At 52.7% G+C, this 15922-nt stretch overlaps 1 protein-coding gene across 1 annotated transcript in view; it reads left to right on the top strand.

Annotated features, from left to right (window-relative positions):
• Positions 1-3909: 3909 nt before the first annotated feature.
• The window catches only part of cntn5 (contactin 5), a 58457-nt gene continuing 46444 nt past the window's right edge, over positions 3910-15922 (top strand). The window contains exons 1-2 of the mRNA XM_052008987.1: positions 3910-3981; positions 4070-4150. The gene's annotated coding sequence lies outside the window, so the exon portion shown is untranslated. The remainder of the gene's footprint in view (positions 3982-4069; positions 4151-15922) is intronic.

Raw genomic sequence — 15922 nt, forward strand, 5'->3', positions numbered from 1 at the left:
GGTGGGAGTGTGGGGAATGCGTCAGTGTGTGTGTGTCTTGTAACATGCTGTGTGTGAGAAACAAGAGGAGGCTTGGCACAGGCTCAGCCACACTTGCACTCCCTCCCCGCCGCCCCTCCCGCAGCACTCCCTCCTCGCCGCCCCTCCCATGGCACGGCGCTCCCTCCTTGCCACCCCACTACCTCTCCGCCGCTGGTAGTGTAGCAGTTAGCTTAACGCTATTACAGCGCCAGCAACATGGATTCAATTCTGGCCGCTGTCTGTAAGGAGTTTGTACGTTCTCCCCGCGTCTGTGTGGGTTTCCTCCGGTTGCTCCGGTTTCCTCCCACATTCCAAAGATGTACGGGTTAGGAAGTTGTGGGCGTGCTATGTTGGCGCCGGAAGCATGGCGACACTTGTGGGCTGCCCCCAGAACACTCTACGCAAAAGATGCATTTCACTGTGTGTTTCAATGTACATGTGACTAATAAAGATATCAAGTAATCAATCCCGCAGCGCGGTGCTCCCTCCTCGCCGCCCCTGCCGCAGTGACCTCCCCATGTCCTGTGTGATATTTGCCCACATCTCTATGGTGCGCAGAGACTGCGAGGTGTGCCTGCAGCTGAGGAGATTCACACAGTGGGTTCCACAGTGAATGGAGCAAGTGAGTCATTGGGAAAGGGGGCAGGGCACATGGACACCCTTGGGAGCATCGGAATGGATGGATAGAGTGAGAGAGCTGCACAGGACTGTAGTGTGAGGCCTTCTGATGTCGATTTACTGGGTATGTTAAAGAATATCTCCATCTGAGTCCCATCCATTCTGCTGAAACTCGGGTTCAATAAAAAGCATTGTTCAACTGTTTGACCATAAGAGCCATCAGGGATATGGACCGTGTCAGCATCCAGTGCTCTGGTACAGTGGCGGTCAAAAGGCCATTCAGCCCTTCGTGACAGTTACACCAGAACAGGAGGAGGCCATCAAATCCTACACCCAGTGAGGGTGTGTGTGTGTGTGTGTGTGTGTGTGTGTGTGTGTGTGTGTGTGTGTGTGTGTGTGTGTGTGTGTGTGTGTGTGTGTGTGTGAGGGAGAGAGACACACACATCCTCCAGTGAGGGTCAGTGTGTGTATGGGACCCATCCCCCAGTGAGGGTCAGATTGTGTGAGGGAGAGAGACACACACATCCTCCAGTGAAGGTCAGTGTGTGTGTGTGGGACCCATCCCCCAGTGAGGGTCAGATTGTGTGTGTGTGTGTGTGTGTGTGTGTGTGTGTGTGGGACCCGTCCCCCGGTGAGGGTCAGTGTGTGTGTGGGACCCGTCCCCCGGTGAGGATCAGTGTGTGTGTGGGACCCGTCCCCCGGTGAGGGTCACTGTGTGTGTGTGTGTGTGTGTGTGTGTGTGTGTGTGTGGGACCCATCCCCAACTGAGGGTCAGTGTGTGTGTGGGACCCATCCCCCAGTGAGGGTCAGTGTGTGTGTGGGACCCGTCCCCCAGTGAGGGTCAGTGTGGAATGAGCATGTCTAGGAATGAAATACTGAGATATAGTTGGATATTCCAGAGACCTGTTTAACACTCAGTGTTCTGTTTATCACCAGATGGGCTGTGGACAATTGTATGACAGATATTTGTTTTATTCCTTGTGGGCACAATTCACTTTGTAAATGTCAGGACTCCAATTTAATTTTGAGGCCAGCGCAGATATTCTGCCACAATTAGATTGTGAGTTATTGCATTAACAGCTCCAGATGCCCTGGTGATTCACTCTCCCTGCCTTACTTACACTCTCTCACTCTCTCTCTCTCTCTCTCTCTCTCTCTCTCTCTCTCTCAATCTCTCTCTCCCCCCCTTGCTGTTCACCTCCCTCTCTCTCTCCTCCCTCTCTCCCCCTCTCTCTCTTCACTCACTCCCTCTCTCCTCCCTCTCTCCTCTCTCTCTCCTCCCTCCCTCTCTCCTCCCTCTCTCCTCCCTCCCTCTCCTCCCTCCCTCTCTCCTCCCCCTCACTCTCTCTACCTTCTCTCTCTCCTCTCTCTCTACCTCTATCCCCTCTACCCTCTACCCCTCTCTCTCCTCCCTGTCTCTCTCTACCCCTCTCTCTCCCTCCCTCTTTCACCTCCTTTCCCTATTTCTTGCCTTCCCTCTCTCCCTCACTCTCTTAACTCCCTCACGTTCTCTTATTCCCTCCCTCCTCCTCTCTTTCTGTCTCTCCCTCCCCCTTTCTCCCTGCTTCTTTTTCTTTCTCCGTCCAGCGTCTCTCCCTCTATTTCCCTCCCCCTTCCCCCCCGATGTCTCTCCCTCTCTTTCTCTCACTCCCCCTCTCACAGGAACAGTGATCTCTGAGGAGGACACAGGAGTCCACACAGAGGGGGCAAGAAATTGCCAGATGGAGTATAATGTGGGGAACTGTGAAGTTACCCACTCTGGAAGGAAGAATGTACAAGCAAATTATTATTTAAACAGAGTGAGACTACAAAATGTCACATAACAAAAGGGATCTGGGGTCTTGGTACATGAGGCACAAAGAGTTGGTATGCAGCTTGAGCAAATAGTTAAGAAGATAAATGGAATGTTGGCTTTTATTGCAAGGGGTAGGGAGGTGTTAATGCAACGATATGAGGTATGCAAGTCGGGTCATTACTCGGAGAGTCATTGAGTCACACAGCACGGAAACAGGCCCTTCAGCCCAACTGGTCCATGCTGACCAAGATTCCTATCTAAACCAGGCCTATTTGCCCATGTTGGGACCATATCCCTCTAAATCCTTCCTATCCATATACCTGTCCAATGTTGTCAATGTACCTGCCTCAACCACTTCCTCTGGCAGCTCGTTCCATATACAGTATTGACCACCCCCTGGGTGAAAAAGTTGCCCCTCAGGTTCCTGTTAAATCTCTCCCCTCTCACCTTAAACCGATTGAGGGAAGGGATATACTTGCATTGGGGGCAAGGCGGAGAAGGTTGATTGGGTGAAGTCGTGAGATGAAGGGATTGATGTATGAAGAGAGGTTGAGCAAGTTGGACCGATACCCATGGGTTTAGAAGGAGCTGAGAGTGATCCTATTGAAACGTCAAAGGTTGACAGGGTGGATGCAGAGGAGGTTTCGCCCCCGTGAGTGTTTCCAGAACTCAGGAGCATGGCTTCGGAATAAAGGGCCAGAGATAAGGAGCAATGTCTTCTCTCTGAGAGTGAAGGGTCAGTCCCACTGGGATCGTGTATCACTGGAGTGGGACGTGAACAAAAGATGACCGAGAGAGAAGTGTGGGGCTCAAGGGGTTACAGAGACGGAGGGATATAGGGGCCGAAGGGGGTCACAGAGACAGGGAGGGGTGTAGGGGAGGGAGGGGGTCATGGAGGCGGGGAGGGGTGAAGAGGCGGAGGGCATTAAAGAGACAAGTGGTGTAGGGGCCAGAGGAGGGGTGTAGGGGCTGGAGTGGGTTACGGATATTGGGAGAGGTGTAGGGGCCGGAGGGGTTTACAGAGACGGGAAGGGGTGTAGGGGCCAGAGGTGTTTACAGAGACGGGGGGGGGTGTAGGGGCCGGAGGGGGTTACAGAGACAGGGAGGGCTTGGGGCCGGGGGTGGGGGGGGGGGGGAGTGATTTGTGAATTCTCCCGTCTGGCGTGCTGGAGTGTAACAGACAGTGGGCTGGGCAGGCAGTGGGAGGGGATGTCAGCACAGCTCGGAGCGAGGTGCAGGGTGTCCTGGTGCCGGTTGTCTGTCTGTCTGTGGTGCCCAACCCCTCTGTCAGTGCCGTGACGATAAGCCGTCTGACCCCAGCCTCTGTTTGCTGCTGTCATCGACTCCCGCATCACTGAGGATCACATCAGCAGCTTCATCTCTGCTGGTTCATGTGACCAGGCCCCATTCAGGAGGACACGTCGAGGGTGTGACAGGGAGTGATGGAGTGAGGAAGCTCTGAGCTCTGCACACTCCTCTGTGTGTGTGTGTGTGTGTGTGTGTGTGTGTGTGAGTGCACCGCTGTGCAGCCTTCATGCAGAAAGCAAGTACGCATTCCGCCCGCCACCCCCCCTTTCATTTTACACGGCCTCATCTCCCGAGAGTTTCAGTCTATTATTTTCTGTTTTCTCACAGACGGAAAGGTTACGATGGAGAGATGAAGCGAGCAGGGGCGCAAATGGCAGGGATGCACTGAGAGGGAGCTGCCAGGCAACTGTGAGTAGTGAGCAAGCAAGCTCATGTTTAAATCAGACTGTGAAAGTTAAGTGATCAGACAATCTTTGAGCAGTCGCTCTGTGACTGAATGTGTCTGTGAACGGCAGGGCGAGGGGGAAAGTGGGAGAGAGAGAGACTGTGTGTGTAACTGTATATGTGAGTGTATCTGTTGTGTCTATTTGTGTCTGTCTCTCTGGGTGTTTTCTCTGTGAGTGTATCTCTATGTGCATCTTTGTGTGTGTATGTGAGCATGTACATTTGTGCCTGTCTGTATCTTTGTGTGTGTGTGTTTGTATGCATATGCCTGTGCCTGTCTTTGTGTCCAAAGGGAAGTATGTTTATAGGTATATGTGATGATGTGTGTGTGCAAACATATATGTGTAAGTGTATCAGCCTGTGTATCTGGGTGTGTGTCTTTGTGTGCCTGTACCTATTTGTGTGTGTGTGTGTGTGTGTGTGCGCGCGCGTCTGTGAGTGTACGTGTCTATGTATCTGTGTGCGTGTGCATGTCTGTGAGTGCACATGTCCGTGTGTCTGTGTGTCCGTGTGTCTGAGTGTGCATGTCTATGTATCTGTGTGTGTGCACATCTGTGAGTGCACATCTATGTATCTGTGTGTGCGCACGTCTGTGAGTGCGCATGTCTATGTATCTCTGTGTGTGTGTGTGTGTGCACATCTGAGTGCACATGTCTGTGTATCTGTGTGTGTGCACATCTGTGAGTGCACGTCTATGTATCTGTGTGTGCGCACGTTTGTGAGTGCACGTCCATGTATCTGTGTGTGTGCACACGTCTGTGAGTGCACGTCTATGTATCTGTGTGTGCATGTCTGAGTGCACATGTCTATGTGTCTGTGTGTGTGCGTGTGTGTACGTGTGTGTGTGCATCTGTGAGTGCACATGTGTGTGTGTGTGTGTGTGTGTGTGTGTGTGTGTGGAAAGACTTGGGTGAGCACTCAGTGATTTTGCCAGCCTTCAGGGAGAGGAAAGTGCGTGTGTGCGTGAAGCTGGAGGAGATTTAATTTTAAAAGCTTTATTCACACAGTCTGTTCTCTGGGCTTGTGGATGTTGCAGGAGATTAGGGGCAGAGAATGTGAGGAAGCTGGTCTGTGTGCAAGGCATGATGTCAGTGTTCTGCTCCTGTTAATGGGGAATTATTCAGCATTGTTTGTGCTTTGAATGGATTAAGTAAGTGAGCAGGAAGGAGGTAAAGCTGGCAGCCAGGGATCTCCTGACAAGCTCCCCCTCAGCCGGCAGCTCACTCCAGCTCAGTCTCAGACTTCCTTGTGTGCATCAGCTGTCTCTGTCTGATGTATGTATGTACGTGTCAACTGTCTGCATTGTGTGTGTGTCTGTCTGTGTTCATATATGTGCTGTGTGAGTGTGTGTATGTGCCTGTGGGGTGTACTAAGTGTGTGTGTCCGTGGTATGTGTGTGACTGGAGTATGGGCGTCTGTGTCGGTGTACTATGTGTGTCTGTGGTATGTGGGTGTATCTACGGAGTATGGGTATGTGTGTGATGGTGTACTCTGTGTGTGTCTGTCTGTTGTGTATTTGTGGTGTGTGTGTCTGTTGTGTGTGTTAATGTATGTCCTATGTGAGTCTGTGTGTGCTAAGTGTGATGTGTGTGGTGTGTGTAGATGGAGTTCGGTTGTTTGTGTGACAGTCTGCAGTGTGTGTGTGTGGTGTGTGTATCTGTGGTGTATGTAAGTATGTGCGTCTGGTGGGTGTGTGTGTACACCTGTGGTGTGTGTGTCTGTGGTATATGTGTGTGTGTGTCTATGGTGTGTGTGTGTGTGTGTGTGTGTGTGCGTGTGTGTGTGTGTGCGTGTGTGTGTGTGTGCGCGCCATTCTTGCTACCTCTGCGTCAGTCTGACTGTCTCTGTTCCCCTCCAAGTCTGTGTCACATTCTCTTGGTACAAACAGCAGAAACAGAAGCAGGAGGAGGCCATTCAGCCCCTCGTACCTGTCCCAGCATTCACAGCTGACCTTCTACCTCAGAGGCACTAACCCCATATCTCTTCATTCCTGTCATATCCGAAACAAAATCTATCTCTTTGTTAAGTATACCCTGTGGCTGAGTCTCTTGAAAGAGAATTCCAAAGATTCCTCCCCCTCTGGGTGGAGAAATTTCTCCCCAACTCTATCCTGAATGACCAGCCCCTTATTTTGAGACTGCGATCCCTGGTCTCAGTCACTCCAGCCAGAGGAAACCTCCTCCGTGCATCCTCCCTGTCAAGTCCTGTGAGAATTTTGCAGGTCAGGCAGCATCAGTGGAGGGACGTGGACAGTTGATGCTTCGAGTCGAGATCCTTCACCTGGGCTTTTCCAAGTGAAGCGTCTCAACCTGAAACTTTGACTGTCCATCTCCCTCCACAGATGCTGCCTGACCCGCTGAGTTCCTCCCGCAGTTTGTTTTTCGCTCCAGATTCCAGCATCTGTTTTGTTTCTCCTGTGGGAACGTTGTCCATTTCAATGAGGTCGACGCTCATCCTTCTGAGCTCGAAGGAGCCCAGACCACTCTACTTAACCTCTCACAGGACAAACCAACCATCCCAGGGATCAGAGCAGTGAACCTTCACTGCACTCCCTCTCTCGCAAGGGATCCTTCCTAACAAAGCTGACGAAACCTGTGCACAGTGTTCCAAGTGCGGTCTCACCAGGGCCCTGTATAGTTTTACTAAGACAGCGCTGTCCTGTACTCATCCCCTCGTGATATACTGTTTGCCTTACTGTTTGCTTCCCATAGCTGCATGTTAACTTACGGTGATGTAAAATCAGAAAGCACTGAAAACACTCAGCAGGTCAGGCAGCATCCGTGGATGGAAATGGACAGTCAATGTTTCGGGTCGAGACCCTTCATCTGTCGACTGTCCATTTCCCTCCACAGATGCTGCCTGACCTGCTGAGTTCCACCAGCACTCCAGTCTCTGGTGTCTCTGGGCAAAAGAGAAAACAAGTTACCTTCCAGAAGAAGAGAGATGGGTGGAACGAAGGAAACTTCTCTGATGGGGTGAGACCAAATGTGTTCCTCTCACCTGGACTCACCTATCACCTGCCTGCGTGTGCTCCTCCCCCTTCTTATTCTGGCTTCTGCCCTCTTCCTTTCCAGTCCTGATGAAAGGTCTTGACCTGAAATGTCGACTGTTTATCTCCCTCCATGGACGCTGCCTGACCTGCTGAGTTCCTCCAACACTTCTTGTGTGTTGCTCCAGATTCCAGTATCTGCAGAATCTCTTGTGTCTCCGTGTTGACGTAGCAGTTAGAAGCAGATTATGTTTCTTTGTCTGTGTTATGTGTTGTTGATGTCACACCTGGCAGGTCAAGCTATAGAACACAGAACAGGAACAGGCCCTTTGGCCCATCATGTCTGTACCGAACACGGTGCCAAATTAAACTAACTCTCTTCTTGCCTGCATGTGAACCATATCCCTCCATTCCCTGCGTATTCATGTGTCTGTCCGAAAGCCTCGTAAACGCCTCTATCGTATCTGCTTCCACCACTATCCCTGCCAGCCCGTTCCAGGCACCCACCACCCTCTGTGTAAAAAAAACTTGCCCCGCACATCTCCTTTAAACTTCCCCCTCTCACCGTAAATGTATGCCCTCTAGTATTTGATATTTCTACTCTGGGAAAATGATTCTGACTGTTCATCTATGCCTATCATAACCTTATAAACCTCTATCAGGTCTCCCCTCAGCCTCTGCCACTCCAGAGAAAACAATCCAAGTTTGTCCAACCTCTCCTTATAGCTTGTGCCTTCTAATCCAGGCAGCATCCTGGTGAACCTCTCCTGCACCCTCTCCAAAGCCCCACATCCTTCCTGTAATGGGCTGACCAGAAATACACACAACAGAAAGGGGAAAACTGAGCCCAAATCACAGATGGAAGACAGGCGGAGACGACCCCCTCCCCAGTACAGGCGGACATGGGTGACCCTCAGTACAGGTGAAGAGGAGTGGCCTTGGGTACAGGCAGAGACAGGCGACCCTGGAGACAGAGTGAGTTACCTGAAGCTGGAGACTTTGAGATCTGGTCCAGAAGGTCACGATGTGCCTGGACTAAACTTCCAGTGATGTGTGTGCTTTGAACCCCCTGGTCCCTCTGAACACCAACACCTTTCCACCTTCCACTGTTTGAAAAATTGCCCCCTCTTTCTGTCTTTCTGCCAAAGTGGATGGCCTCACGTTTTTCCCACACTGGATCCTATCTGCCACATTCTTGCCCATTCACGTAGCTGGTCTGATTCCCCTAGAAACATCTCTGCATCGTCCTTACTGCCACCCAGCCTAGTATGGCCAGCAAGCTTGGATACGTTACACTTGGTCCCTTCATCAAAATCATTGATGTGGATGATGGACTGTACCAGTCCCTGCGGAACCCCACTGGTCACAGCCTCCCTCCCCAGAAATGATCCATGTATTCCTCCTCGCTGTTCTCTTCAGTCTACGTCAGTACATGATCCCCAATCCCATCTCACCCGGCTTATCTAGGAAGGATGTGGAAGCTTTAGAGAGGGTGCAGAGGAGATTTACCAGGATGCTGCCTGGATTGGAGAGCATGTCTTATGAGGATAGGTTGAGCGAGCGAGGGCTTTTCTCTTTGGAGAGGAGGAGGATGAGAGGTGACTTGATAGAGGTGTACAAGATGATAAGAAGCATAGATTGTGGACACTCAGAGACTTTTTCCCAGGGCGACAATGGCCAACACGAGGGGGCATAATTTTAAGGTGATTGGAGGAAGGTATAAGGGGGATGTCAGGGGTAAGTGTTTTTACACAGAGAGTGGTGGGTGCGTGGAACGCACCACTGGCAGAGGTTGTGGGGGCAGATACATCAGGGACATTTAAGAGACTCTTAGATATACACATGAATGGTAGAGAAATGGCTATGTGGGAGGGAAGGGTTAGATAGATCTTAGAGCAGGATAAAGTGTCAGCACAACATTGTGGGCTGAAGGGCCTGTACTGTGCTGTAGTGTTCTATGTTCTCTCTCTCTCTCTCTCTCTCTCTCTCTCTCTCTCTCTCTCTCTCTCTCTCTCTCTCTCTCTCTCTCTCTCTCTCTCTCTCTCTCGCTCTCTCTCTCTCTCTCTCTCGCTCTCTCTCTCTCTCTCTCTCGCTCTCTCTCTCTCTCTCTCTCTCTCTCTCTCTCTCTCTCGCACTGTTTCCCTATCGCCTTCTCCCTCTCGGCCCATCTAAATGGAGGACTGTGTGGCCACACCGTAGGAAGGGTGTGGGAGCACTGGAGAGGCTGCAGAGTGGATTTACTGGGATGGAGCAGTTCAGCTATGTGGAGAGGCTGGGCTTACCTTGGGGCTGAGGGAAGACATGCTGGAGTGTACAAAATTGTGAGTGGAAGAGATGGGGGGGGGGTGAGAGGTAAATCACTTCTCCCCAAGCGGAGGTGTATAAGATCAAACGGCGTAGGTTTAGGGGAAGGGGTAAGAGGTTCAGAGGGGATCTGAGGAAGAACATTTTCCTCCGGGGGAGGGGTGGGGGTGGTTGGAATCTGGAACGCACAGCCTGAGGGGTGGTGGAGGCAGAGACTCCCACAACATACAAGAAGTGTCTAGAGGAGCCCTTGAATTGCCAAGGCAGGAAAGGCTGTGGACCCAGTGCTGGGAAATGGGATTTGTGTCTGCAGGTCCTTGATGGTTAGCACAGACTTGAGGGGCTGAAAGGAGTATGTCTGTGCTCACTTTGTCCCTCTCTGTCCTCTTCTCTCCAAATTTTTCTCTCTGTCTCAATACCTCTCCCTCCCTTCCTCCATGTGTGTGTCTCCCCTCTCTTTATTCTCTCTACTCTCTCTGCCTTTCTTTCTTGCACTCTCCCTCCTCTTTCCCTCTCCTCTGTACCTTTCTCTCTCTCTCACAGATACACACTCTCGCACGCACGCTCTCACATTCTCGCGAACGCTCACACTCGAACGCTCACACTCACACACACACACGCTCACCTCTGGTCTCTGTTACTCTCTCCCTCTCTCACCTCCTCTGTTTCTTTCCTTGTTTCTTTTTCTATCCCTCCTTCTCCCAGTCATTGTTTCTCTCTGCCTTTGCCTGCTCCCCCTTTCTGTCTGTCTCAGTCTCCCTCACTCTTTGCCATTCTCCCCCTCCTGCAGCCTCTGTATGTCTTTATCTTTCTTCTCTGTCACTCTCTGTCTCGCTCTCATTCACCTACTTATCTGTCTTTCCCTCCACCTCTAATCCCCCTTCCCTCTTCTCTCTCCCCTTCTCCCTTCTGATGGAGACACCTCAGTTCTCCTCGAGTCCTCGCCCTCAATGACTTCCTCAGCCTCCAGTCCAAATTCCCTGGGCGTGATAACAACATTCAGAGATTCACGGGAGAGTCTAAACATGGCAAGGGTGTGATTGCTTTCATCCTCCTGAGAGAGCAGACGGGACCCCAGCTCGCCGACTCCTCCGAGAGACAAATCTCCCGCACAGCTTAAAAACCTGTTGCGGGGCAGTCTTGGGGCAACGCTCTCCGCCCCAGGTCCCTGACGTAAAGGGGAAGGATTCCTGTGTAGAGGCACCTCCTTTGGGTCCCCCACCCACCCCCGAAGAACAGACGATCACGGCATATCCGGACAGCAGAGAAGGGCAGGAAGTAGGGAGTGTGCAGGAGGAGCCCATATGGAGGACATTTCCAAGAGACGCCTCATGTTGTGAGGGTCCAATGAGCAGCTCTGGCCAAGGAGGAGTCATCCGTGCTGTCCCTGTCTCGGAAGTCAGAGAGAGACAGCAGGCAAACAGGCCCTTCGGCCCAACCGGTCCATTCTGACCATAAACCAGCCACTTACACTACAGTCATAGAGTCACGCAACACGGAAACAGGCCCTTCAGCCCAACAGGTCCATGCCGGCCAAGATTCCCATCTAAGCCAGTCCCATTTGCCTGCGTTTGGCCCATGTCCCTCCAAACCTTTCCAATCCATGGACCTGTCCAAGTATCCCGCAGATTAGAAGAACAGCACCTTGTATTCCATCTTGGTAGTCTCCTACCTGACGGCACCAACTTCCAGTAACCACTCCCCCTGTCCCCCACCCCTCCCCCCCATTTGTTTACCCTTTTCCCTTTCCCCACTCCTGCCCCTACGACCTGCCCTTCACCCAGACCTTCCTCCCTCTGGTTCCCCACCTCCTCCCCTTTATTCATGGTCCACTGTCCTGTCCTATCAGATTCCATCTTCTTCAGCCACCTATCACCTCCCAGCTCCTCACATCATCCCCACTTACGCCCCCCACCCCTCCCCGCCTCCCTGACCCACCTACCTTACCACCCCCCCCCCTCACCTGGACTCACCTGCCAGCTCATGCTCCTCCCCCAACCCCCCACCCTCTTATTCTGGCTTCTCCCCTCTTCCTTTCCAGTCCTGATGAAGGGTCTCGGTCCGAAATGTCGACTGTCCGCCTCCCTCCACGGATGCTGCCTGACCCACTGAGTTCCTCCGGCATCTTGTGTATGTGGCTCTTTTCAATGTTGTTAATGTACCTGCCTCAAAGTCGAAGTGGAGTTTATTGCCGTATGCAGAAGCCCTTGTGTGCCTGGGTGCAGCAGCATCACAGGCACAGAGCATCAGATAAGCAGCAACCACTTCCCCTGGCAGCTCGTTCCACCCACAGACCACCCTCTGGGTGAAAAAGTTGCCCCTCAGGTTCCTATTAAATCTCTCCCCTTTCCTCTTAAACCTGTGCCCTCTAGTTCTTAGATTCCCCAACTACTCGTACATTAATCCCACCAACCGCCCCCACGCCCCAGATTCTGTCCCTCACCTACACACTGGTGGGGCAGTTTACAGCGGCCAATTAACCTAGTCTTTGGGATGTGGACGGGTGAGGGGGGGACCCACGCAGTCATTGAGAGAACGTGCAAACTCCACACAGACAGCGGCGGAGGTCAGGATGAAACCTGGGAGGCTGCAGCTCTGTCAGACGGTGTAGAGGGAGCGTGAGTGACTGGCTCTGCTCCCATGCCCAGTATGAAAGCAGGACTGCAGAATTTCTGCAAGTGACCCAGACGTCTATAGGAGTTTTCCCCCGGTGCTCAGTAACACAACATCTCTCCCAGTCTTCCCAGATGCTAATGGAGGAATGGAGCACTTCTAGAGCACTGATCTCATCTGGCTCCCCGTTGACTGCATTAATGACGTCCCTAGCCTGTGAGAGAGGTGTGAACTGTGTGAGTGTCAGGCAAACACATGGGTTCCTCGCCGTCACCTCCAGGCTCATCTCCAATTCCTCCCTCCTGTTGATTCGAGTGCTCTCTCACAGCTCCCTCTCACTGCCCATGGGCACTCACAGGGTGTGTGTGTGTGTTTATCTGTCTTTGTGTGTACATTGTGTGTATTTGTGTGTGTGTGGCTGTCTGTATGTGTCTTTGTGCGTATGTCTGTGTCTCTTTGTGTCTGTCTGTCTATATCTGTCTGTGTGTGTGTGTGTGTGTGTGTGTGTGTGTGTGTGTCTGCCAGCATATGTGTCTGTGTGTGTCTACTAGTGTGTGTGTGTGTGTGTGTCTGCCAGCGTATGCGTCTGTGTGTGTCTACTAGTGTGTGTGTGTGTGTGTGTGTCTGCCAGCGTATGCGCCTGTGTGTGTCTACTAGTGTGTGTGTGTGTGTCTGCCAGCGTATGTGCCTGTGTGTGTCTACTAGTGTGTGTGTGTGTGTCTGCCAGCGTATGCGCCTGTGTGTGTCTACTAATGTGTGTGTGTGTCTGCCAGCGTATGCGTCTATGTGTGTCTACTAGTGTGTGTGTGTGTGTGTGTGTGTGTCTGCCAGCGTATGCGTCTGTGTGTGTCTACTAGTGTGTGTGTGTGTGTGTGTGTGTGTGTGTGTGTGTGCGTCTGCCAGTGTGTGTGTTTTATAGCCACAACCCAGCCTTCCCCAAGCTGCAGGGCTGGTATGGAATTATTCAGATGTACTCTCTCCAGTTGTCCAGTGGGACGGTGTGAGGCAGAGCACGTGATGGACCTGGTCTGTGCTTCCCATCATAGTTGAATAACTGGGTGACGGCACCTGTGGGAGCTGGCCCGTGAGTACAGGCCCTGATACTGGCGGGTCTTGGAGCCCAGATCCCTGACACGGGTCAGGTCAGGCAAGGAGAGGAGGGGTTCTGGGCTGAGATGGTTGGCCCCAGTGTGGGCTGCTTGGAGATCGGTCAGTTTCTCTGACCATCTGGCCAGCCTGTGGCTGGGAACAGGGGTTCACCCCAACACCAAGCCCAGCGTGAGCTGCAGAATTTGCAAGTGAGGCGGGCTGGGGGACGGGATAGAACTATTGGTGGTTCTGCTCAGGACAAAAATTTGTTAACGGGCCTTCAGAAATAAGATATGAACTATTCATTGTCGTCCAGCAGTGACTGTCCACACCTAACGAGCTCCATCTTCCACACCAGCAGCATGGTCCTTCCCCCGTCCCGCAGGTACAGGCCTCACCAGAGCACCTCTTCTTCCCTCGCTCTCTCCTTCCTCTCTGTACTGCTCTCGCTCTCTCTCTGTCTCTCCCTCCCTGCTTCGTTCCCTCCCTTTCTGTTTCAATCCCTCTCCCTTTCTGTGTCTGGCTGTCCATCTCTCTCACCTGAGGCATCCCTCCCTCCTTGTCTGACTCTCTCCGCCAGTTCTGGGCAGTCTTACTTTCCTCCTTTTACTCTTCTCACTCCTTCCATCATTGTGTCTGCTCCTTGTTTCTCTCTTAATTTGGTCTCTCTCCCTCTCTCTCTCCCCTCTCTCTCCCCCCTCTCTCCCCCCTCTCTCTCCCCCTCTCTCCCCCCTCTCTCTCTCTCCCTCTCTCTCCCCCCCCCTCTCTCTCCCTCCCCCTCTCTCTCCCTCCCTCTGTCTCTCCCCTCTCTCTCTCCCCCTCTCCCTCCCCCCTCTCTCTCCCTCTCTCTCTCCCCTCTCTCTCTCCCCTCTCTTCCCCCTCTCTCTCCCCTCCCTCCCTCTCTCCCCCCTCTCTCTCCCCCCCTCTCTCTCCCTCTCTCCCTCTCCCTCCCTCCCTCCCTCCCTCTCTCCCCCCTCTCCCTCCCTCCCTCTCTCCCTCTGTCTCTCTCACCCTCAGAGAATATAAAACATAGAAAGTTACAGGCCATTCGGCCCACCATGTCTGTGCCGACCATGATGCCAATCTAACTGATCCCACCTGCCTTCATTTGGTCCATATCCCTCCATTCCCTGACGGTTCATGTGCCTGTCTAAATGCCTCTTAAACCCCTCTATTGTATCTGCTTCCACCCCCACCCCTGGCAGCACATTCCAGGCACCCACCACTCTCTGTGTAAAACAACCTGCTCCACACATCTCCTTTGAACCTGCCCCCTCGCACCTTAAATGCACGCCCTCTGGTATTAGACATTCCGACCCTGGGAATTCTCAATTCAAACGGCCAAGTCATTTCTGAATTCCCGATTCTGAATCCAAATGGCCAAGTCACCATGGAGCTGATACTCTGTAATCCCGGCAGCACCCTGGTGAACCTCTCCTGCACCCACTCCAAAGCCTCCACATCCTTCCTGTAATGGGGCGACCAGGACTGCACACAATACTCCAATCTCTGTCTCTCTACCTCCCTCCCAGTTCGCTCCCTCTCTCTCTGTGTTCCTTCATGTATATATTTCTCCCTCTCCCTCCCCCCTCCATCTCTCTTAAACACGCACACACACACGCATGCACGCACGCACAGGTAACAGGAGTTTTAAAGGGGGCTTGAGGAGAAAAGTTTATTTTTAACACAGAGAGTGGTTGATATCTGGAACTCGCTGCCAGAGGTGGTTGTGGAGTCAGATACAGTCACTATGTTTAAGAGACATTTAGACATATACTTAAATAACCAAGGCATACAAGGATATGGACCTAATGTGGGCAACTGGGATTAGTGTAGATGGGCAAAGAGGTTGGCATGAGCCAAAGGGCCCACTTCTATGCTGTACAACTCTATGCTGTGGCTCTATGACTTTGCGCTGGTACCAGGCCTGGGGCGTATCCCGGAGCTCTGCGCTGGTACCAGGCCTGGGGCGTATCCCGGAGCTCCGTGCTGGTACCAGGCCTGGGGCGTATCCCGCAGCTCCACGCTGGTACCAGGCCTGGGGTGTATCCCAGAGCTCCACGCTGGTGCCAGCCCTGGTGAGGGGTATTTGGAGCTCCATTTGAAGGCTGCTTTTGTGTGGGATTAGGGTGGGGTGGCAGTTTATAATGGAGCTCCACGCCTGTACCACTGGACTCCAGGTGGACACAGGGTTTTGGGAATGGACAGTTATCATATTTCTAAAGGAACGGGAAGCGCTGGTGTTTCTGTTGAGTCTTCAGTACGTCCTGATCCCCTTCCCAGCCTTTATCCAGGCTCCAGTGGCCTGTGCTACTGAGGGCTCAGCTCAGCCCCAGGGGTAAACATTGGCACTGGGACACAGCGAACCTCCCACCCACCCACCCCCAATCCCCTCACCGGTCTCCCACAAGCAGGCACGAGGGCAGGTAGGGCCTGGGTTTGACGTCGTGCCTGGGGAGAGCGCACCCCTAACCCTGCCGCCTTGAACCGGAGGGCTTACGACTGCTTAAGTGTCAAGCATCCGCTCACACAAGGGGCGGCGGAAGCCTGGAACCCACTCTACCTACAGCTGGGTTGAAATCAGAAACTTCACACGCAGAGTGGACTGACCAAGGGGCTGGAAGGGGGACCCCTGCTCCCATGGGCTGATCAGTGTCCTACTGTTCCAGTGTGACAGATACAAAGGGCTGAATGGTCTCCCTGTGCCTGTGGTCTGGTGCAGTGGGCTGGACGGTCTCCTG

The sequence above is a fragment of the Pristis pectinata genome, chromosome 43, assembly GCF_009764475.1.
Source record: "Pristis pectinata isolate sPriPec2 chromosome 43, sPriPec2.1.pri, whole genome shotgun sequence".
Classification (NCBI taxonomy): Eukaryota; Metazoa; Chordata; class Chondrichthyes; order Rhinopristiformes; family Pristidae; genus Pristis; species Pristis pectinata.